The 24,371-nt window shown below is 40.0% G+C and overlaps 1 protein-coding gene and 1 non-coding gene across 3 annotated transcripts in view; one reads left to right on the forward strand and one right to left on the reverse strand.

Moving 5' to 3' along the window:
• Rex2l4 (reduced expression 2 like 4) overlaps positions 1 to 24,371 on the reverse strand; it is a 751,000-nt gene that overhangs the window by 491,037 nt on the left and 235,592 nt on the right. The gene's annotated exons all lie outside the window — the stretch shown is intronic.
• LOC120103211 (U6 spliceosomal RNA) lies at positions 12,969 to 13,075 on the forward strand. The gene has a single exon (XR_015621486.1). It is a non-coding gene; the product is annotated as a U6 spliceosomal RNA (small nuclear RNA).

The following is a 24,371-nucleotide window of genomic DNA, read 5'->3' on the forward strand; positions in this document are numbered from 1 at the left end:
AATATGACTTCATTTATATATAAGAATAGTAGCCTACATAGATAAGTATTACATTTAATTCTTCCTTTGTTTTTTAAAAACTATAACATACATGTTACATCTTATGTCTATTACAAATGGGAACAGAAATATACACCTGGAGAGTGAAAACAAATAACTGAGAAGTAAAGGCACTTGCTGTGACTTCAGTTTCAAGCATTTGGTACTGAACCCCAGGATCTGCAGGCATAATGGATCATTCAGTATACATAAAAACATGCAGATGAATAATTATGTACTGAAAAAAATGTAAAGAAAAAGAAAACACCAACACAACCCTTCAGTTTTTTCCCTATGTAACACATCATTTCAGGGAAGAGGAAATAAAGTAGATGAACCATTCTCCCTTTTAAGAAGAGAAGAGAACAAAATTGGGAAAATATTTCCAAGCAAATACTCCCAAGAAACAAGCTGGAGTAGCTATTCTAATGTTGAATAAAATTGACTTTCAACCAAACTTCATCAAAAAAGGTAAGGAGGGACAACACTTCATACTCATCAAAGGAAAAATCTAGGGGGATGAACTCTAAATTCTGATCATCTATGTCCCAAATGCAAGGGCACCCACATTTGTAAAAGAAACTTTACTACAGCCCAAAGCACACAATGAACCTGACACAAAATAGTACAAGACTTCAATACCACACTCTTCACCAATGGACAGATCATGGAAACAAAAATTTAACAGAGACACAGTGAAACAGGCATTATACACCAAAAGGATTTAACAGATATCTACAGAACATTTCATCCTAAAACAAACAAACAAAAATACCTTCTTCTCTGCACCTCATGGTACTTTCTCCAAACCTGACCACACAATTGACCACAGAAAAACAGACCAACTTTCACAAAATCAACTGATATAGGAAGATTGCAATAGTTCCATGCATCATATGACATCACCATGGACTAAGGATGGTCCCTCATAACACCAAAAACAACAGAAAGCCCACATACACATGGAAGCTGAACAACTCTCTACTCAATAACTTGGTCAGAAAAGAAATATAGAAAGATATGGAAGACTTTTTAGAATTCAACATAAATAAAGGAACAACATTCCCAAACTTATTGAACAAAGAGGAAAATTCAAAGCTCTGAGTGCCTCCATAAAGAAATTGAAGAGATCATAAGCTAGCAGCTTAACAGCATTTCTGAACGCTCTAGAACAAAAAGAAGCAAACACACACAAGAGGAATAGAAGGCAAGAAACAATCAAACTCAGAGATAAATTCAACTAAGAAGAAAAAATAAAACTATTAAAAGAATCAACAAAACCGGAAGCTGTTTTTTGGAGGGGAAGAGGAAAATCACCAAAATGGATAAACCTTTTGCCAGACTAACCAGAAGGCACAGAGATGGTATGGAAATAAACAAAATATGAAATTTTAAGGACACATCACAACAGAAACTGAGGAAATTCAAACAATCATGACATCCTACAACAAAAGCGTATACTCAACAAAACTGGAAAATCTAGAAGAAATAGAAGGTTTTCTAGACAGATACCAGGACCCAAAGTTAAATCAGGGTCATATAAATCATTCATAACCCATAAAAAATAGAAGCAGTCATTAAAAGTCTCTGAGCTAAAAAAAAAAAAACCCAAGACCATATGGTTTTAGTGCAAATTCTACCAGACCTTCAAAGAAGACCTAATAACATGCTTTGCAAACTAATCCACAAAATAGAATAAAAAAGAACACTACCTAATTCATTTTTGAAGCCCCTGTTACACAGATACCAAAACCACTCAAAGACCCTAAAAAGAAAGAGAACTCCAGATGAATTTCCCTTATGAATATCAATGCAAAAGTACTCAATAAAATTCTAGCAAACTGAATCCAAGAACACATCAAAATGGTCATTCGACATCAACAAGTAGGCTTCATCCCAGAGATACAGAGATGGTTCAATATACAGAAATCCATCAACATAATACAGGATATCAACAAATTCAAAGGGAAAAAAACACATGTGATCATCTCATTGCCTGAAAAAGCATTTGACAAAAATACAACACCCCCTCTTGTTATAAACATCGCAAAGATCAGGAATTCAAGGCCCATATGTAAACAAAATAAAAAGCAATATACTACAAACCAATAGCCAACATCAAATTAAATAGAAAGTAACTTGAAACAATCCCACTAAAATCAGGGACTAGATAAGGCTGTCCACTTTCTCCCTATCTATTCCATGTAGTACTCTAGGTTTTAGCTAGCAAAATTAGACAACGAAAGGAGGTCAAAGGGATATAAATTAGAAAGGAAGTCACGAAATCACTATTTGCAGATGATATGATAGTATACATGAGTAACTGCAAAAATTCCACCAGAAAAGTCATAGAGCTGGTAAACAATTTCAGCAAAGTGGCTGGATATAAAATTAGTTAAATCAGTAGCCTTCCTCTACTCAAAGGATAAACAGGCTGAGAAAGACATTAGAGAAATAATACCCTTCATAATAGTCACAAATACTATAAAATATCTTATGTTACTACTAACCAAGCAAGTGAACGATCTGTTTGACAAGAACATCAAGACCCTGAGGAAAGAATTCGAAAAATACCTCAGAAGATAGAAAGATATCCCATGCTCATAGATAGGCAGGATTAACAGTGGGGAAAAAAATAGCCATCTTTACAGATTTAAGAAATCTACAGATTCAATGCAGTAGCCATCAAAACTACAATTCAATTCTTCACAGAGATTGAGAAATTCTCAAATTGATCTGGAATAGCAAAAAACAGATAGCAAACACTATTATCAATAATATAAGAATTTTGCAGGGGAAATCACCATCTCTGACCTCAAGCTTTACTAGAAAGCAAGAATGATAAAACCCTCAGGGTATTGGTACAGAGACACGCAGGTAGAACAATGGAATAGAATTGATGACCCAGAAATAAATCCGCACACCAAAATTCAAAGGGAAATAACCATTTACATATTGAGAATTTACCACAGAGCACCACTGGGCAGTATCGCTCTAGAGACAACTAGATTACAGTACTGAGCACACCCATTTACCATGGTGTGACATAAAATGACAAGAAAACTTAGAACACTGAAATAAATCTGCACTTGCTCAAAAACACATCGGAGACACGCCTGGGAAGCCAGAGGAGACTACTCTCTGCCCACATTTCTGACTCTAGAGGAAAATGCCTAGCACCATCTGGGCCCCCTGTGCACAGGGTCCGGAGAGAAGGCGGGGCAGGCCCTTCTGCTTGCTGCCCTCATGGAGAGCTGAAACCCGGATTTGAGGATTGACTTCAGTGTCGAGATCAGAGGTAAGACCAACTTTTCTGCTCCTAGTGACCTGCCTGTTAGACTCAGGACACATGCCCACAGGAACAGCTGAAGACCAGTAGACAGGAACGACTGCATGCCTGAAAGCAGAACACTCTATTCCCGCAACTGGCTGGAAGAAAACAGGAGAACAGGTCTACAGCATTCCTGACACACAGGCCTATAGGATGGTCTAACCACTGTCAGAAATAGCAGAACAAGGTAACACCAGAGACAACGTGATGGCAAGAGGCAAACACAGGAACCCATACAACAGAATGCAAGACTACATGGCATCATCGGAACCCAATTCTCCCACCAAAGCAAACACTGAATATCCAAACACACCAGAAAAGCAAGATCTAGATTTAAAATCACATTTGATCATGATGATGGAGGACTTCAAGAAAGACATAAAGAACTCCCTTAGAAAAATGCAGGAAAACACAAATAAAGAAGCAGAAGCCTATAGAGAGGAAACACAAAAAATCCCTGAAAGAATTAAAGGAAAACACAATCAAACATGTGAAGGAATTAAAAATGGAAATAGAAGCAATAAAGAAAGCACAAAGGGAGAAAACCCTGGATATAGAAAAAAATGGAAAAGACAAGGAGCTGTAGATACAAGCATTACCAACAGAATAGAAGAGATAGAAGAGAGAATCTCAGGAGCAGAATATTCCATAGAAATCATCGACACAACTGTCAAAGATAATGTAAAATGGTAAAAGCTAGTGGCTCAAAACATAAAGAAAATCCAGGACACAACAAGAATATCAAATCTAAGGATAATAGGTATAGAAGAGAGTGAACACTCCCACCTCAAAGGACCAGTAAATGTCTTCAAAAAAATCATGGAAGAAAACTTCCCTAATCTAAAGAAAGAGATGCCCATAAACATACAAGAAGACTACAGAACTCCAAATAGACTGGACCAGAAAAGAAACTCTTCCCGTCACATAATAGTCAAAACACCAAATGCACAAACAAAGAAAGAATATTAAAAGCAGTAAAGGAAAAAGGTCAAGTTACATATAAAGGCAGACCTATCAGAATTGCACCAGACTTCTCACCAGAGACTATGAAAGACAGAATATCCTGGACAGATGTCATACAGACCCGAAGAGAACACAAATGCCAGCCCAGGTTACTGTATCCAGCAAAACTCTCAGTTAACATAGATGGAGAAACCAAGATATTCCATGACAAAACCAAATTTACACAATATCTGTCTACAAATCCAGCCCTACAAAGGATAATAAATGGTAAAGTCCAACACAAGGAGGCAAGGCACACCCTAGAAAAAGGAAGAAACTAATCATTTTGCAACAAAACAAAGAGAAGACAAGCACAAACATAATGTCACATCCAAACACAAATATAACAGGAAGCAACAATCACTATTCCTTAATATCTCTCAACATCAGTGGACTGAATTCCCCAATAAAAAGACACAGATTAACAAACTGGATACGCAATGAGGAGCTAACATTTTGCTGCCTACAGGAAACACACCTCAGACACAAAGACAAACACTACCTCAGATTAAAAGGCTGGAAAACAACTTTCCAAGCAAATGATCTGATGAAGCAAGCTGGAGTAGCCATTCTAATATCGAATAAAATCGATTTTCAACCAAAAGTCATCAAAAAAGATAAGGAAGGACACTTTATATTCATCAAAGGAAAAATCAACCAAGATGAACTCTCAATCCTAAATATCTATGCTCCAATTACAAGGGATCCTACATACATAAAAGAAACCTTAGTAAGGGTCAAAGCACACATTGCACCTCACACAATAATAGTAGGAGATTGCAACATGCCACCCTAATAACTGGACAGATCATGGAAACAGAAATTAAACAGAGACATAGACAGACTAAGAGAAGTTGTGAACCAAATGGATTTAACAGATATTTATAGAACATTCTACCCTAAAAAAATTGGACATACCTTCTTCTTATCACCTCATGGTACTTTCTCCAAAATTGACCACATAATTGGTCATAAAACAGGCCTCAACAGATAGAAATAATCCCATGTATCCTAGCAGACCACCACAGGCTAAAGCTGGTCTTCAATAACAATAATGAAAGACTGCCCACATATACATTGAAGTTGAACAATGCTCTACTCAACCATAACCTTGTCAAGGAAGAAATAAAGAAAGAAATAAAAGACTTCTTAGAATTTAATGAAAATGAAGGTACAACATACCCAAACTTATGGGACACAATGAAAGCTGTGATAAGCGGGAAAGTCATAGCTCTGAGTGCCTGCAGAAAGAAACAGAAGAGAGCACATATCAGCAGCTTGACAGCACACCTAAAAACTCTAGAACAAAAAGAAACAAATACACCCAGGAGGAGTAGAAGGCAGGAAATAATCAAACTCAGAGCAGAAATCAAAAAAGTAGAAACAAAAAGGACTATACAAAGTATCAACAGAACCTAATCTGGTTCTTTGAGAAAATCCACAAGAGAGATAAACCCTTACCCAGACTAAACAGTGAGTGTGTCCAAATTAACAAAATCAGAAATGAAAACGGAGACATAAAAACAGAATCAGAGGAAATTCAAAAAATCATCAGATCCAACTACAAATGCCTATATTCAACAAAACTTGAAAATCTGGAGGAAATGGACGATTTCCTAGACAGATAACAGGTATAGAAGTTAAATCAGGAACAGATAAACGATATAAACAACCCCATAACTCCTAAAGAAATAGAAGCAGTCATTAAAAGTCTCCCAACCAAAGAGAGCCCAGGTCCAGATGGGTTCAGTGCAGAATTCTATCAGACCTTCATAGAAGACCTCATACCAATACTATCCAAAGTATTCCACAAAATTGAAACAGATGGAGTGTTACTGAATTCCTTCTGTGAAGCCACAATTACTCTTATACCTAAATCACAGAAAGACCCAACAAAGAAAGAGAACTTCAGGACAATTTTCCTTAGGAATATTGACACAAAGATACTCAATAAAATTCTTGCAAACTGAATCCAAGAGCGCATCAAAACAATCACCCATCATGATCAAGAAGGCTTCATTCCAGGGACGCAGGGTTGTTTAATATAAGAAAACCATCAACATAATCCACTATATAAACAAATTGAAAGATAAAAACCACATGATCATTGAATTAGATGCTGAGAAAGCATTTGACAAAATTCAACACCCCTTCATGATAGAAGTCCTGGAAAGAACAGGAATTCAAGGCCCATACCTAAACATAGTATAGTCATATACTGCAAACCAGTAGCTTATATTAAACTAAATGGAGAGAGACTTGAAGCAATCCCACTAAAATCATTGACTAGACAAGGCTGCTCACTCTCTCCCTACTTATTCCAATATAGTTCTCGAAGTCCTAACCAGAGCCATCAAACAAAAAAAGGAGATCAACGGGATACAGATTGGAAAGGAAGAAGTCAAAATATCACTATTTGCAGATGGTATGATTGTATATTTAAGTGATCCCAAAAGTTCTACCATAGAACTACTCAACCTGATAAACACCTTCAGCAAAGAGGCTGGGTATAAAATTAACTCAAATAAATCAGTAGCCTTCGTCTACACAAAAGAGAAACAAGCCAAGAAAGAAATTAGGGGAACGACACCCTTCATTATAGTCCCAAATAATATAAAATACCTCGCTGTGTCTTTAACCAAGCAAGTGAAAGATCTGTATCATAAGAACTTCAAGCCTCTGAAGAAAGAAATTGAAGAAGATCTCAGAAGATGGAAAGATCTCCCATGCTCATGGATTGGCAGGATTAATATAGTAAAAATGGCCATTTTACAAAAAACGTTCTACAGGTTCAATGCAATCCCCATGAAAATTCCAATCCAATTCTTCATAGAGTTAGACAGAACAATTTGCAAATTCATCTGGAATAACAAAAAACCCAGGATAGCTAAAACTATCCTCAACAATAAAAGAACTTCTGGGGGAATCACTATCACTGAACTCAAGTAGTATTACAGAGCAATAGTGATAAAAATCTATGGTTTTGGTATAGAGAGAGGCAGATAGACAAGTGGAATAGAATTGAAGACCCAGAAATGAACCCACACACCTATGGTCATTAGATTTGTGACAATGGAGCCAAAACCATTCAATGGAAAAAAATACAGCATTTTCAGTAAATGGTGCTGGTTCAACTGGAGGTCAGCATATAGAAGAATGCAGATTGATCCATTCTTATCACCCTGTACAAAGCTTAAGTTCAACTGGATCAAGGAACTCCACATCAAACCAGATACACTCAAACTAATAGAAGAAAAAGTGGGGAAGCATCTCGAACACATGGGCACTGGAGAAAATTTCCTGAACAAACCACCAATGGCTTATGCTCTATGATAAAGAATCAAGAAGTGGGATCTCATAAAACTGCAAAGCTTCTGTAAGGCAAAGGACAATGTCGTTAGGACAAAAGGGCAACCAACAGATTGGGGAAAGATCTTTACCAATCCTACAACTGATAGAGGGCTTATGTCCAAAATATACAAAGAACTCATGAAGTTAGACTGCAGGGAGACAAATAACCCTATTAAAAATGGGGTTCAGAGGAAAACAAAGAATTCACAGAGAGGAAGCACCTAAAGAAATGTTCAACATCTTTAGTCATAAGGGAAATGCAAATCAAAAGAACCCTGAGTTTCCACCTCACACCAGTGAGAATGGCTAAGATCAAAAACTCCTGGGCCAGCAGATGCTGGCGAGGATGTGGAGAAAGAGGAACACTCCTCCATTGTTGGTTGGATTGCAGACTGGTACAACCATTGTGGAAATCAGTGTGGAGGTTCCTCAGAAAATTGGACATTGAACTACCTCTCTTGGCCATATACCCAAAAGATACCCCAACATATAACAAATACCCATGCTCCACTATGTTCATAGCAGCCTTATTTATAATAGCCAGAAGCTGAAAAGAACCCAGATGACCTTCCACAGAGGAATGTATACAGAAAATATGGTACATCTACATGATGGATTACTACTGCAATATCAAAAACAATGACTTTATGAAATTCATAGGCAAATGGGTGGAACTGGAAAATATCATCCTGAGTGAAGTAACCCAATCACAGAAAAATGCACATGGTATGCACTCTTTCATAAGTGGATATTAGCCCAAATGCTCAAATTACCCTAAATGCACAGAACACATGAAACTCAAGAAGGAAGATCAAAATCCAGATGCTTCACTCCTTCTTTAAAAGGGAACCAAGAATACGTTGGGAGGGTATAGGGAGGCAAAGTTTAGAATAGAGACTGAAGGAATGACCATTCAGAGCCTGCCCCATATGTGACCCATACATATACAGCCACCAAACTAGATAAGATAGATGAAGCAAAGAAGTGCCGGCTGACAGGAACTTGATGTAGATCTCCCCTGAGAGACAGAGCCAGAATTTGGTAAATACATAGGCGAATGCCAGCAGCAAACCACTGAACTGAGAACTGGACCCCAGTTGAAGCATTCAGAGAAAGGAATGAAAGAGCTTGAAGGGGCTTGAGACCCCATATGAAACATACCAACCAACCAGAGCTTCCAGGCTCTAAGCCACTACCCAAAGACTATATACATGGACTGACCCTGGGCTCCAACTGCATAGACAGCAATGAATAGCCTAGTAAGAGTGCCAGTGGAAGGGGAAGCCCTTGGTCCTGCCAAGATTGAATCCCCAGTGAACAGGATTTTGTTGGTAGAGTGGTAATGGGGGGAGGATGGGGAGGGGAACACACATATATAAGGGGAGTGGGATGGGTTAGGGGGATGTTGGCCTGGAAACCGGGACAGGGAATAACAATTGAAATGTAAATAAGAAATACCCAAGTTAATAAAGATGTAGAAAAAAAAAAAAAAAAGGAAGCATGCATGAATTTGAACCCGAAGAACTTTACTAAGGCTTTTTGATGAAAACCCTGCTGTACAAACTACAGATGCAGCCAAGGATCTACGATGTTATTTCATAAAAATATTCTGGCGGCCACAGAATTAGTTAAAGCATCACCTTAAACGCCAATTCACAGTATCTCATGCTTCCTGACAGCGCTAAGGTATCCACAACAGAAATATAAGAGTGGAGGCAGAACATGCACCCCCGCGCCACAGCGCTGCTCCGCTCCTGCCTGTTTCCTGGTCGCAGCAGCTCCTCTGACCTGGCAGGTGACAGGACCAGCTGATGAATGTCCCAGGAAGCCTGCGCGGCAACTGGGCTTAAGGAAGTTTTCAGGTACCTCCAGGACTCAGGACTACTCTCCCACCAGGACTCCCTGAACACTAGAATGGCTAGATTCTCAAAGAATCTGCTGGAAGTGCAGAACTTCCTGTCACTTCTGGGGGTTTCTCAGAGTAACTCCTTCTGGGCACGCTCAATATGTAGCAGCTTCCTCTTACTTAATTCTTCTAAGCCCACCTACTTCGGAACATCTTAATCATTTCCCGTCCAAATTCTTCATAGATATTTTTTTAAATCTGTTTGGATTTTTGCTTGCTTGTTTACTTAATTTTTCCATTCTTTTTATTTTGTATTTTTCTTAATCTCATCTGATCTGGCAGGTGTGCCCCCCCGATCCCAATCAGGAACCACTCCCCCAACCGTGTTGCAGGCTGCCTTCCACACAACTGCAACTGTCAGGAGTGCAGGACCTACCCTGCACAGCTTCACAACAAGCTTGCTGCCAGTCTAGACCAGAGGTGGATGTAGTAGGACACTGCACCTGGATTCAGACCCATTTACACCCAAGGTCGTCTGCCTAACTTCTCACATTGTGAGTCTAGTCTGCTGGGCTAAAGATACACAAAAGATAGCAATCCCTCTGAATTATGATGTTCAGAACAAATGCCCCCAAAAACTAAGACGAAATTAAAATGCCCTTGAGTGAAACCACAAACCTTATATGTACTTCCAAATGATGGCGATTTACATGATATCCAAGATAATGAATTGAATACCCAGAGTCAAAGCTTGTAAACCCAGGAAATGAACTCAAAGAGGACACGAACAAAATGACTTGTGAGTCAGAAAATAATAGCAGATGGCTGAAAGAAATGAGGACAGCAACATAGGATATGAAAGTTAAGTTCAATAGGAGGTTAGAAACAACAAACATAAGACCCTGAAAGGAAAATGCAGTAGGAAGAATAATAATAATGCATACAGAAGCACTGGGAGACAAATTATCAGACGTGAAGAAAAGTTAGAGGAGCTGGATGCCTCAGTCAAAGAAAATGAAGAATTAAAATGATGTTAGGTTAAGGCACAATATTACTTATTGCTTGAAGGGTGAGGTGAAAAGAGAAATTCCTTTGGAAAACTGTCTAGATTTTTGTCAAAAAAGGAAAAATGAGAAGGAAGATAGAAATAGAACTACAGTATACACTGCATTCTTTAGCTATTTGTTAACAGATAGTTTCTAAATTGATGTCAATAATTCATTATGTACACCCATCCACATTTGCATATGCTGGGGAAAGGAGACTCCAGAATTACCCAAGTCTCTTTAGAGAAAATAGCTAAGAAATCAACACTTTTTATGATTATAATGAGTTCTAAGATTCTCAGGAGAATCCTCACATTCAAAAACGATTGTGATGATTATGGCAAGTTAAAATGGATTCCAGCTAAGCATGAGAGAGAGAGAGAGAGATCAGAAACAGAAGCACAGACCAGGGTGTCTATCCTTAAATTACAGGGTTCTGAGCCCACGGATACATGTGAGAGGGCAGAGCTTCATGTTTTTCATTGTGGTGACTTTTATTCTTTCCTACATAAGGCTGGCACACAAAAAAATTACTTCCACAGTTTACTGATTCTGCATATGTGAATACATTAAACATAATAGTCATTAATAATGCATCTAAGATTAGTCAAGGAAAGAAATTAAACCTTTCCTCAGATGTATTTAGTTTTCTATTGGTAATTTTGTTTATTTACATTTCAAATGTTATCCCCCTTCCAAGTTTTATCTCCATAAGCCCCCTATACATTTCTCCCTTGCCCCTCCCCATATGGTCCTTCACCTCCCATCCACCCACTCTTAACTCAATGGCCTATTGTTCTTCTATCCTGGATCATCAAACTTCCTAAGGACCAAGGGGCTCCTTTGCATGTGATACCACATAAGGCAATCCTCTGCTACACATCCAGCTGGAACCAAGGGTACCCCCTCTGTAGTCTCTGATTGGTGGTTTAAGCCCTGAAAGATTTGGGGGGGTCTGTTTGTCTGATACTACTGTTATGCCTTTGAGCTTGCAAACTCCAACAGCTCTAGGTCCTTGTCCTAACTTCACCACTGTGGTCACAATGCTTGGTCCAATATTTGGCTGTGTATATCTGCAGCAGTATTTTTCCGGTTCTGGCAGAGCCTCTCAGGGGATAGCTATATTGGGCTCCTGTCATTCAGCACAGGAAAATACATTCAAACAGATAGCCACATTGAAAGATGACCCAAATAAATATAAAGATGTAAGGAAAAACACAAACAGGAGAAGCCTATGAAGAAACTGCCCAAGGCCTGAAAGTGAAATGGAAGCAATAAAGAAATGTAACTGCAGCAATGCTAGAAATGGAAAACCTAGGAAAGAGAACAAAAGCTACGGAAGTAAGCATCACCACGAGAATTCAGGAATTGGAAAAGCTCCAATTACCAAACATACAATCCATAAACCACATGAAGCTAAAGAAGAAAGAAACACAAAGTATGATTGCTTCAGTCCTCCATAAAAGGGGCAAAATATTCATAAGAGAGAGTACGGAGACAAGAAGGAATGATCATTTACAGACTGTCCCACCTGGGGATCCAGCCCATATATATAATGCCAAAAAAAAAAAAAACTAGACATTATTGATGAAGCCAAGAAGTGCATGCTGACAGCAGACTGATATAGCTGTCTCCTGAGAGGTTCAGCCAGAACGTGAGAAATACAAAGGCAAATGCTAGCAGCAAACCACTGTACTGAGAAGAGGGTCCCAATTGGAGGAATTAGAGAAAGAATTGAAGGAGTTGAAGGAGCTTGCAGCCCCATAAGAACAACAACACTAAGCAACCAGAGGTCCCAGGGACTAAACCATTATCCAAAGTCTACACACAGACAGACCCATGGCTCCAGCTGCATAAGTAGCAGAGAATGGCATTGTTGGGCACCAATGAGAGGAAAAGACCTTGATCCTGCTAAGGCTGGACCACCTACCCCAAACATGCTATACAGGAATATCCAGGTGTAGACGTAGGAAGGTGGGGTTGTTGGGGAGGGGGAACACCCATAACAGAAGGGAGGGGAATGGGATAAAGGGACTATGGAAGGGAAACTGGGAAAGGGAGTAACATTTTAAATGTAAATAAAAATATACATTAAATAAAAAAAAAGAAGTAGACATCCAATTTCAAGGAGTTGGGACTTTTCCAAAAATTAAAAAAAAAAAAAAACAGTGAAATGAATAAAACGTATAGGATCTGAAGGTCTGGGGAGAAAATTGAGGCCATACATGGTTGATATAGCCATTTATTTACGGGAAAGAGATCTCTTACAGGAGTGAAAGTTAAAAAACTATAACCCCTGAGTTTCATAGTCTGGCCATGAAACCAGTCAAGCTCCTAACAAAAAGTTAAATTAGTGCTCGCTCCAGTAGCACATATCCTAAAATTGGAAGTATACAAAGAAAATTAACATGGCCTCTGCACAAGGATAACATGCAAATTCATGAAGCAGTAAATATTTGGAAGGCCTTAAAGAGAAAACACAGAAATCCCTTACAGAATTACAGGAAAACAGCCAAACATGTAAAGGAATGGAACAAAAACATACAGGATCTAAAATTGGAAATAGAAACAATAAATAAATCACAAAGGGAGACAACCCTGGAGATAGAAATCCTAGGAAACAGATCAGGAGTCAGAAACACAAGCATCAGCAACAGAATATAGGAAAGGGAAGAAATAATCTCAGAGGCAGAATATACCATAGAAAACATTAGCACAACTGTCACAGAAATTGTAAAATGCAAAAAGCTCCTATCAGAAAATATTTGGAAAATCCAGAACACAAGAAGATCAAACATAAGGATAATAGGTATAGAAGAGAGCGAAGAGTCCCAACTAAATTATCAGTAACTACCTTCAGTAAAATTATAGGCCTGCCCACATCCCTGGCCAAGAGGAAACTGTATAAGGCCTCTGGGCTCCCGTGGGGGAGGGCCCAGGAGCGGCAGGACCCCTGCCACAGACACCGCCGGACCCTGAAGGAAACAGACCGGATAAACAGTTCTCTGCACCCAAATCCCGTGGGAGGGAGAGCTAAACCTTCAGAGAGGCAGACAGGCCTGGGAAACCAGAAGAGACTGCTCCCTGCACACACATCTCGGACGCCAGAGGAAAAAGCCAAAGACCATCTGGAACCCTGGTGCACTGAAGCTCCCAGAAGGGGCGGCACAGGTCTTCCTGGTTGCTGCCGCTGCAGAGAGCCCCTGGGCAGCACCCCACGAGCGAACTTGAGCCTCGGGACCACAGGTAAGACCAAATTTTCTGCTGCAAGAAAGCTGCCTGGTGAGCTTGGGACACACGGAAGCAGAATTTCTCTAGAACCGGGCACGTTCTGTGTTTACCGGAAGTCCCACACCCGCGGATCCCGGCCCGCAGCAGCTCTCTGCTCCCAGACCCGGTGAGAGAGAGACCCAACCGCCTGGTCAGGTGGGCACTCCTGAGGCTGCAGAGCGGAAGAGACCACCAACACTGCTCGCCCCTGCCCACATCCCTGGCCCAAGAGGAAACTGTATAAGGCCTCTGGGCTCCCGTGGGGGAGGGCCCAGGAGCGGCAGGACCCCTGCCACAGACACCGCCGGACCCTGAAGGAAACAGACCGGATAAACAGTTCTCTGCACCCAAATCCCGTGGGAGGGAGAGCTAAACCTTCAGAGAGGCAGACAGGCCTGGGAAACCAGAAGAGACTGCTCCCTGCACACACATCTCGGACGCCAGAGGAAAAAGCCAAAGACCATCTGGAACCCTGGTGCACTGAAGCTCCCGGAAGGGGCGGCACAGGTCTTCCTGGTTGCTGCCGCTGCAGAGAGCCCCTGGACAGCACCCCACGAGCAAACCTGAGCCTCGGGACCACAGGTAAGACCAAATTTTCTGCTGCAAGAAAGCTGCCTGGTGAACTCAAGACACAGGCCCACAGGAACAGCTGAAGACCTGTAGAGAGGAAAAACTACACGCCCGAAAGCAGAACACTCTGTCCCCATAACTGACTGAAAGAGAGGAAAACAGGTCTACAGCACTCCTGACACACAGGCTTATAGGACAGTCTAGCCACTGTCAGAAATAGCAGAACAAAGTAACACTAGAGATAATCTGATGGCGAGAGGCAAGCGCAGGAACCCAAGCAACAGAAACCAAGACTACATGCCATCATCGGAGCCCAATTCTCCCACCAAAACAAACATGGAATATCCAAACACACCAGAAAAGCAAGATCTAGTTTCAAAATCATATTTGATCATGATGCTGGAGGACTTCAAGAAAGACATGAACACACTTAGGGAAGCACAGGAAAACATTAATAAACAAGTAAAAGCCTACAGAGAGGAATCGCAAAAATCCCTGAAAGAATTCCAGGAAAACACAATCAAACAGTTGAAGGAATTAAAAATGGAAATAGAAGCAATCAAGAAAGAACACATGGAAACAACCCTGGATATAGAAAACCAAAAGAAGAGACAAGGAGCTGTAGATACAAGCTTCACCAACAGAATACAAGAGATGGAAGAGAGAATCTCAGGAGCAGAAGATTCCATAGAAATCATTGACTCAACTGTCAAAGATAATGTAAAGCGGAAAAAGCTACTGGTCCAAAACATACAGGAAATCCAGGACTCAATGAGAAGATCAAACCTAAGGATAATAGGTATAGAAGAGAGTGAAGACTCCCAGCTCAAAGGACCAGTAAATATCTTCAACAAAATCATAGAAGAAAACTTCCCTAACCTAAAAAAAGAGATACCCATAGACATACAGGAAGCCTACAGAACTCCAAATAGATTGGACCAGAAAAGAAACACCTCCCGTCACATAATTGTCAAAACACCAAACGCACAAAATAAAGAAAGAATATTAAAAGCAGTAAGGGAAAAAGGTAAAGTAACATATAAAGGGAGACCTATCAGAATCACACCAGACTTCTCGCCAGAAACTATGAAGGCCAGAAGATCCTGGACTGATGTTATACAGACCCTAAGAGAACACAAATGCCAGCCCAGATTACTGTATCCAGCAAAACTCTCAATTAACATTGATGGAGAAACCAAGATATTCCATGACAAAACCAAATTTACACAATATCTTTCTACAAATCCAGCACTACAAAGGATAATAAATGGTAAAGCCCAACATAAGGAGGCAAGCTATACCCTAGAAGAAGCAAGAAACTAATCGTCTTGGCAACAAAACAAAGAGAATGAAAGCACACAAACATAACCTCACATCAAATATGAATATAACGGGAAGCAATAATCACTATTCCTTAATATCTCTCAATATCAATGGCCTCAACTCCCCAATAAAAAGACATAGATTAACAAACTGGATACGCAACGAGGACCCTGCATTCTGCTGCCTACAGGAAACACACCTCAGAGACAAAGACAGACACTACCTCAGAGTGAAAGGCTGGAAAACAACTTTCCAAGCAAATTGTCAGAAGAAGCAAGCTGGAGTAGCCATTCTAATATCAAATAAAATCAATTTCCAACTAAAAGTCATCAAAAAAGATAAGGAAGGACACTTCATATTCATCAAAGGAAAAATCAACCAAGATGAACTCTCAATCCTAAATATCTATGCCCCAAATACAAGGGCACCTACATATGTAAAAGAAACCTTACTAAAGCTCAAAACACACATTGCACCTCACACAATAATAGTGGGAGATTTCAACACCCCACTCTCATCAATGGACAGATCATGGAAACAGAAATTAAACAGTGATGTAGACAGACTAAGAGAAGTCATGAGCCAAATGGACTTAACGGATATTTATAGAACATTCTATCCTAAAGCAAAAGGATATACCTTCTTCTCAGCTCCTCATGGTACTTTCTCCAAAATTGACCATATAACTGGTCAAAAAACGGGCCTCAACAGGTACAGAAAGATAGAAATAATCCCATGCGTGCTATCGGACCACCACGGCCTAAAACTGGTCTTCAATAACAATAAGGGAAGAATGCCCACATATACGTGGAAATTGAACAATGCTCTACTCAATGATAACCTGGTCAAGGAAGAAATAAAGAAAGAAATTAAAAACTTTTTAGAATTTAATGAAAATGAAGATACAACATACTCAAACTTATGGGACACAATGAAAGCTGTGCTAAGAGGAAAACTCATAGCGCTGAGTGCCTGCAGAAAGAAACAGGAAAGAGCATATGTCTGCAGCTTGACAGCACACCTAAAAGCTCTAGAACAAAAAGAAACAAATACACCCAGGAGGAGTAGAAGGCAGGAAATAATCAAACTCAGAGCTGAAATCAACCAAGTAGAAACAAAAAGGACCATAGAAAGAATCAACAGAACCAAAAGTTGGTTCTTTGAGAAAATCAACAAGATAGATAAACCCTTAGCCAGACTAACGAGAGGACACAGAGAGTGTGTCCAAATTAACAAAATCAGAAATAAAAAGGGAGACATAACTACAGATTCGGAGGAAATTCAAAAAATCATCAGATCTTACTATAAAAACGTATATTCAACAAAATTTGAAAATCTTCAGGAAATGGACAATTTCCTAGACAGATACCAGGTATCGAAGTTAAATCAGGAACAGATAAACCAGTTAAACAACCCCATAACTCCTAAGGAAATAGAAGCAGTCATTAAAGGTCTCCCAACCAAAAAGAGCCCAGGTCCAGACGGGTTTAGTGCAGAATTCTATCAAACCTTCATAGAAGACCTCATACCAATATTATCCAAACTATTCCACAAAATTGAAACAGATGGAGCCCTACCGAATTCCTTCTATGAAGCCACAATTACTCTTATACCTAAACCACACAAAGACACAACAAAGAAAGAGAACTTCAGACCAATTTCCCTTATGAATATCGACGCAAAAATACTCAATAAAATTCTGGCAAACCGAATTCAAGAGCACATCAAAACAATCATCCACCATGATCAAGTAGGCTTCATCCCAGGCATGCAGGGATGGTTTAATATACGGAAAACCATCAACGTGATCCATTATATAAACAAACTGAAAGAACAGAACCACATGATCATTTCATTAGATGCTGAGAAAGCATTTGACAAAATTCAACACCCCTTCATGATAAAAGTCCTGGAAAGAATAGGAATTCAAGGCCCATACCTAAACATAGTAAAAGCCATATACAGCAAACCAGTTGCTAACATTAAACTAAATGGAGAGAAACTTGAAGCAATCCCACTAAAATCAGGGACTAGACAAGGCTGCCCACTCTCTCCCTACTTATTCAATATAGTTCTTGAAGTTCTAGCCAGAGCAATCAGACAACAAAAGGAGATCAAAGGGATACAGATCGGAAAAGAAGAGGTCAAAATATCACTATTTGCAGATGACATGATAGTATATTTAAGTGATCCCAAAAGTTCCACCAGAGAACTACTAAAGCTGATAAACAACTTCAGCAAAGTGGCTGGGTATAAAATTAACTCAAATAAATCAGTTGCCTTCCTCTATACAAAAGAGAAACAAGCCGAGAAAGAAATTAGGGAAACGACACCCTTCATAATAGACCCAAATAATATAAAGTACCTCGGTGTGACTTTAACCAAGCAAGTAAAAGATCTGTACAATAAGAACTTCAAGACACTGAGGAAAGAAATTGAAGAAGACCTCAGAAGATGGAAAGATCTCCCATGCTCATGGATTGGCAGGATTAATATGGTAAAAATGGCCATTTTACCAAAAGCAATCTACAGATTCAATGCAATCCCCATCAAAATACCAATCCAATTCTTCAAAGAGTTAGACAGAACAATTTGCAAATTCATCTGGAATAACAAAAAACCCAGGATAGCTAAAGCTATCCTCAACAATAAAAGGACTTCAGGGGGAATCACTATCCCTGAACTCAAGCAGTATTACAGAGCAATAGTGGTAAAAACTGCATGGTATTGGAACAGAGAAAGACAGATAGACCAATGGAATAGAATTGAAGACCCAGAAATGAACCCACACACCTATGGTCACTTGATTTTTGACAAAGGAGCCAAAACCATCCAATGGAAAAAAGATAGTATTTTCAGCAAATGGTGCTGGTTCAACTGGAGGGCAACATGTAGAAGAATGCAGATCGATCCATCCTTATCACCCTGTACAAAGCTTAAGTCCAAGTGGATCAAGGACCTCCACATCAAACCAGACACACTCAAACTAATAGAAGAAAAACTAGGGAAGCATCTGGAACACATGGGCACTGGAAAAAATTTCCTGAACAAAACACCAATGGCTTATGCTCTAAGATCAAGAATCGACAAATGGGATCTCATAAAACTGCAAAGCTTCTGTAAGGCAAAGGACACTGTGGTTAGGACAAAACGGCAACCAACAGATTGGGAAAAGATCTTTACCAATCCTACAACAGATAGAGGCCTTATATCCAAAATATACAAAGAACTCAAGAAGTTAGACCGCAGGGAAACAAATAACCCTATTAAAAAATGGGGTTCAGAGCTAAACAAAGAATTCACAGCTGAGGAATGCCGAATGGCTGAGAAACACCTAAAGAAATGTTCAACATCTTTAGTCATAAGGGAAATGCAAATCAAAACAACCCTGAGATTTCACCTCACACCAGTGCGATTGGCCAAGATCAAAAACTCAGGTGACAGCAGATGCTGGCGAGGATGTGGAGAAAGAGGAACACTCCTCCACTGTTGGTGGGATTGCAGACTGGTAAAACCATTCTGGAAATCAGTCTGGAGGTTCCTCAGAAAATTGGACATTGAACTGCCTGATGATCCAGCTATACCTCTCTTGGGCATATACCCAAAAGATGCCTCAACATATAAAAGAGACACGTGCTCCACTATGTTCATCGCAGCCTTATTTATAATAGCCAGAAGCTGGAAAGAACCCAGATGCCCTTCAACAGAGGAATGGATACAGAAAATGTGGTACATCTACACAATGGAATATTACTCAGCTATCAAAAACAACGAGTTTATGAAATTCGTAGGCAAATGGTTGGAACTGGAAAATATCATCCTGAGTGAGCTAACCCAATCACAGAAAGACATACATGGTATGCACTCATTGATAAGTGGCTATTAGCCCAAATGCTTGAATTACCCTAGATCCCTAGAACAAACGAAACTCAAGACGGATGATCAAAATGTGAATGCTTCACTCCTTCTTTAAATGAGGAAAAAGAATACCCTTGGCAGGGAAGGGAGAGGCAAAGATTAAAACAGAGACTGAAGGAACACCCATTCAGAGCCTGCCCCACATGTGGCCCATACATATACAGCCACCCAATTAGACAAGATGGATGAAGCAAAGAAGTGCAGACCGACAGGAGCCGGATGTAGATCGCTCCTGAGAGACACAGCCAGAATACAGCAAATATAGAGGCGAATGCCAGCAGCAAACCACTGAACTGAGAATAGGTCCCCTATTGAAGGAATCAGAGAAAGAACTGGAAGAGCTTGAAGGGGCTCGAGACCCCAAAAGTACAACAATGCCAAGCAACCAGAGCTTCCAGGGACTAAGCCACTACCTAAAGACTATACATGGACTGACCCTGGACTCTGACCCCATAGGTAGCACTGAATATCCTAGTAAGAGCACCAGTGGAAGGGGAAGCCCTGGGTCCTGCTAAGACTGAACCCACAGTGAACTAGTCTATGGGGGGAGGGCGGCAATGGGGGGAGGGTTGGGAGGGGAACACCCATAAGGAAGGGGAGGGGGGAGGGGGATGTTTGCCCGGAAACCGGGAAAGGGAATAACACTCGAAATGTATATAAGAAATACTCAAGTTAATAAAAAAAAAATAAATAAAAAAAATAAAATTATAGAAGGAAACTTCCCTAACTTAAAGAAAGAGATGCCCACAAACATACAACAACCCTACAGAACTCTGAATACATTGGACGAGAAAATATATTCCTCCTATCATACAATTGTCAAAATACTAAATGTACAAAACAAAGAAAAATATTAAAAAAACAGTAAGGGAAAACAGTTCATTAACATATAAGGGCAGACCTATCAGAATTACACCAGATATTGACAAGAGACTATGAAAGTCAGAAGACCGTGAGCAGATAGCAAAAAGTCAAGTCATGAAGGGAACACAAATGCCAGCCCAGGGTCCTATATGCAGCAAAGCTCTCAATTAACATAGATGGAGAAGCCAAGATATTCTATGACAAAATCCAAATTTACACATTAGCTTTCCACAAATCCAGTCCTAGACAAAGGAAAAAATTCAAGTCTCCAACACAAGGAGGGAAAGGATACTGTCAAAAAAGCAAGGAAGTAATGTTTTTTTTTGTTGTTGTTGTTGCTTTTTTAAATGTTTTAGCAGATATATTTTTTCACTTACATTTCAAATGTTATTCCCTTTCCTAGTTGCCTGTCAATAAGACCCTATCCTCTCACCCTCCCTAATATGGGTGTTCCCCCATGTATCACTCTTACCTCCTCCCTCACCTTGCCTGGCAATGGGGGTCCAACCTTGGCAGGACAAAGGGCTTCCCCTTCCACTGGTGACTCAACAAGGCTATTCTCTGCCACATATGCAGTTGGAGGCCTGGGTCAGTCCATGTATAGTCTTCTGGTAGTGGTTTAGTCCCTGGAAGCTCAGGTTGGTTGGCATTGCTGTTCTTAGATGGATCAGTCGTTAAAGCCTAGGCTCACAACCAAAAACATAAAGAGCTGAAAGCGTTGAAAGTAATCTTCTTGTTCCCGACCCAAATGAAAAGAGACACACAAATATAATTGTACGACTAACAACAAAAATAACAGGAAAAAACAATCATTATTCCTTAATACCTCTTAACATCATTAATTGGGGACTCAATTCCCCAATAAAAAGAAAGACTAACAGACTAGATACATAAAGAGGACCCAGCATTTTGCTGCGTACAGGAAACACACCTCCCTCAGTGACAAAAACACAGTATCTCACAATAAAAGCCTGGAAAACAAGTTTCTAAGCAAATGGTCCAAAGAATCAAGCTACAGTAGCCATTATATCATCAGGACCCTGATTTAGCTGTCTCCTGAGAGTTTCTGCCAGAACATGACAAATACAGAGGCATATGCTAGTAGCCAACCTTAGGATTGAAAACAGGGTCCCCACTGGAGGAGTTACAGAAAGGACTTAAGGAGCTGAAGGGGTTTGCAAGCTCATAAGAAAAACAATACCAACCAACCAGTTTTCCCAAGGACTAAACCACTATCCAAAGTCTACCATGGACACAAGCATGGCTCCAGCTGCATATGTGCCAGAGGATGTCCTTGTTGGGAACCAAACAGAGAAGCCCTTGGTCGGGCCAAAGTTGAACCCCCCAATGTAGATGAATCTCAGGGCAGGGAGTAGGAAGGGGTGGGGGGTTGGGTGGCAGAACTCACTCATTAAAGAAGGGGCATGGGGTATGGGATATGGGCGGTTTTTAAAGGGAAAATGGAAAAGGTGATAATATTTGAAATGTAAATGCATAAAATAAATCTAATTAAAAAACAAAAAGGAAAAGAAAAATATTTTCAATAAAAAGACTTTTAAAAGAAAAACAAATCTCACCAGATGCTAAAAACATATTTGGCAAACTCTAAACCCCCTTATGATAACTCTTGGCGAGAAAAGGGATACAGGGGGCATACCTAAAGAAATATTGGCAACATACTGCAAGCCAATATCCAATATCAAATTAAATGGAGAGAAACTTAAAATATTTATACAAAAATCATGGACAAAGCAAGGCTGCCCTCTCTCCCCATATCTCTTCAAATAGTACTAGAAATTCTAGCTCAAGCAATAAGGCAACTAAAGGAGATCAAGGTGATAAAAGTTGGAAAGGAAGAAGTCAAAATACCATGATTTACAAATGACATGAGAGTATATATAAATGAGCTTAAAATTTCTACCAGAAAAGTACACTCGATAAACAATTTAGCTAAGTGGCTGGATACACAATTGACTTGAAGAAATCAATAGCTCTCCTCTACAAATTCAACAAATAGGGTGAGAAAGAAATTATGAAACACCTTCATTAATCTCTCACCAAGCAAGGGAAAACTTGTCTGACAAGAACTTCAACATTTGTTGTTGGGGATTTAGCTCAGTGGTAGAGTGTTTGCCTAGCAAGTCAAGGTTTGGTTCTCAGCTCCAGAAGGAAAAAAAAAAAAAAAGAACTTCAACATTTGCAAAAAGAACAAAAAAAAAACCTGGGAAGATATCAGAAGAGGGAAACACTTCCCTTGATCATGTACCTGGAGGATTATCATATTAAAAACGTCCATCTTGCCAAAAAGCAATCTACATGTTCAGTACAATTTCCATCAAAATTCCACACAACTCCTCACATATCTTAAAAGAATAAAACCTCGTATAGAAAATGAAAATAAATAAATAAAACACAGGAGAGATAAAATGATCATGAACCAAAAAAGAACTTCTGGTGTTATCAATATCAATGACTTTAAGCAATACTGCTGAAATAGTAATAAAAACTTGCTTTTATTGGTATACAAACAGACAAGTGGTTCAATTGAATACAACTGTAGATACCAATATAAGCCCATGTATCGATGAATACTTGATTTGTTGAAAAAGAAGCTAAAACCTTACAATGGAAAGGGGAAAGTATCTTATACAAATGCGGTTGGTGTAACTGGATGTCTTCATGAAGAAGAATGAAAATATCTATCACCATGCAAAATACTCAATACTATGATCCAAATGGATCAAAGACCTCTTTACAAATCAAGACAAAATCTAAGAAAACAGAAATGGGGAACAGTTCAACCTACTGGAACAGGAGGAGACACCTTCCAAAACAGAACACCAATGGCTCTGGCACTAAGGTCAAGAATTAATAAATGGAACCTTGTGAATGTGAAAACCTTCTGTAATGTAGGGAGCGGCTAAAGATGGCGCCGACATCCGGTGGTCGTTTGTGGTAAACTCCTACAGCGCATGTGTTGGCAGACCCCCAGCACCTACAAGGCCAGGGTGATATTCATGCTAAATAGGTATTTCATGCTCCACCAATCCCCAGTGGACAAATTTACAGCCACAGCCTGTCTTTTATTTAAGGCGAGTGCCTTTGTTCCCCGGGGTCCCCGTATCATCAATAAGATGTTCCTGCAATAAAGGCTGATTGAGAAGGATCCAACGGTGTTGCGTCTTCCTTGCCGGTCGAGGTGGGCGCAACAACTGGTGGCCTGTACGGTGACCCGAGAAAATCTTTTCTCGTCTGGATCCAGAACTTTTTCAGCCTCAGGACGGTCGACGTCGGTAAGTTCCCAGTAGGGGCAGTTAGTTGCCGGAATTGGGACAATAGAGTTCCTAGAAGTGGAACGGTAAAGTTCCTGAAGTTGGGATGATAAAGCTCCGGGATAAGGGATTGTAAAACTTCCCTGGTAGGACAATAAAGTTCTCTGGAAAAGCACAGACAATGATAGCCTTGGTTTAGAGGCAAAAAGGGGTTTGTGGAGCACGGTAATGTTGTCTTTTCCATTTGATCCTTTGTGGGTTGGACTAGCACTTTTGCCTTATACTCTTTTTGTGTTGTGGTGTTGCTTCTGCCTGAATTGCCACCGTCCAGGGCACGAATGCATTTGTTGGGAAGAGTCCATGATGAGCCACAAGATCGTGTGTAAATAAACATGCCAGCTCGCCAGCTCGCCTTGCTTGTAAATCGATCGTAAATAAGGTCGTAAAAGCATGGGAAAGTCACACTCCACCCCGCTCCTGTCAGCTCTTCAGGAGCTTCTTGGTTAGCGTAAGCTTAAAATTGAAAAGAAAATCCTGCT

The sequence above is a fragment of the Rattus norvegicus genome, chromosome 5 (assembly GCF_021556685.1).
Source record: "Rattus norvegicus strain SHRSP/BbbUtx chromosome 5, alternate assembly SHRSP_T2T, whole genome shotgun sequence".
NCBI classification, from domain to species: Eukaryota; Metazoa; Chordata; class Mammalia; order Rodentia; family Muridae; genus Rattus; species Rattus norvegicus.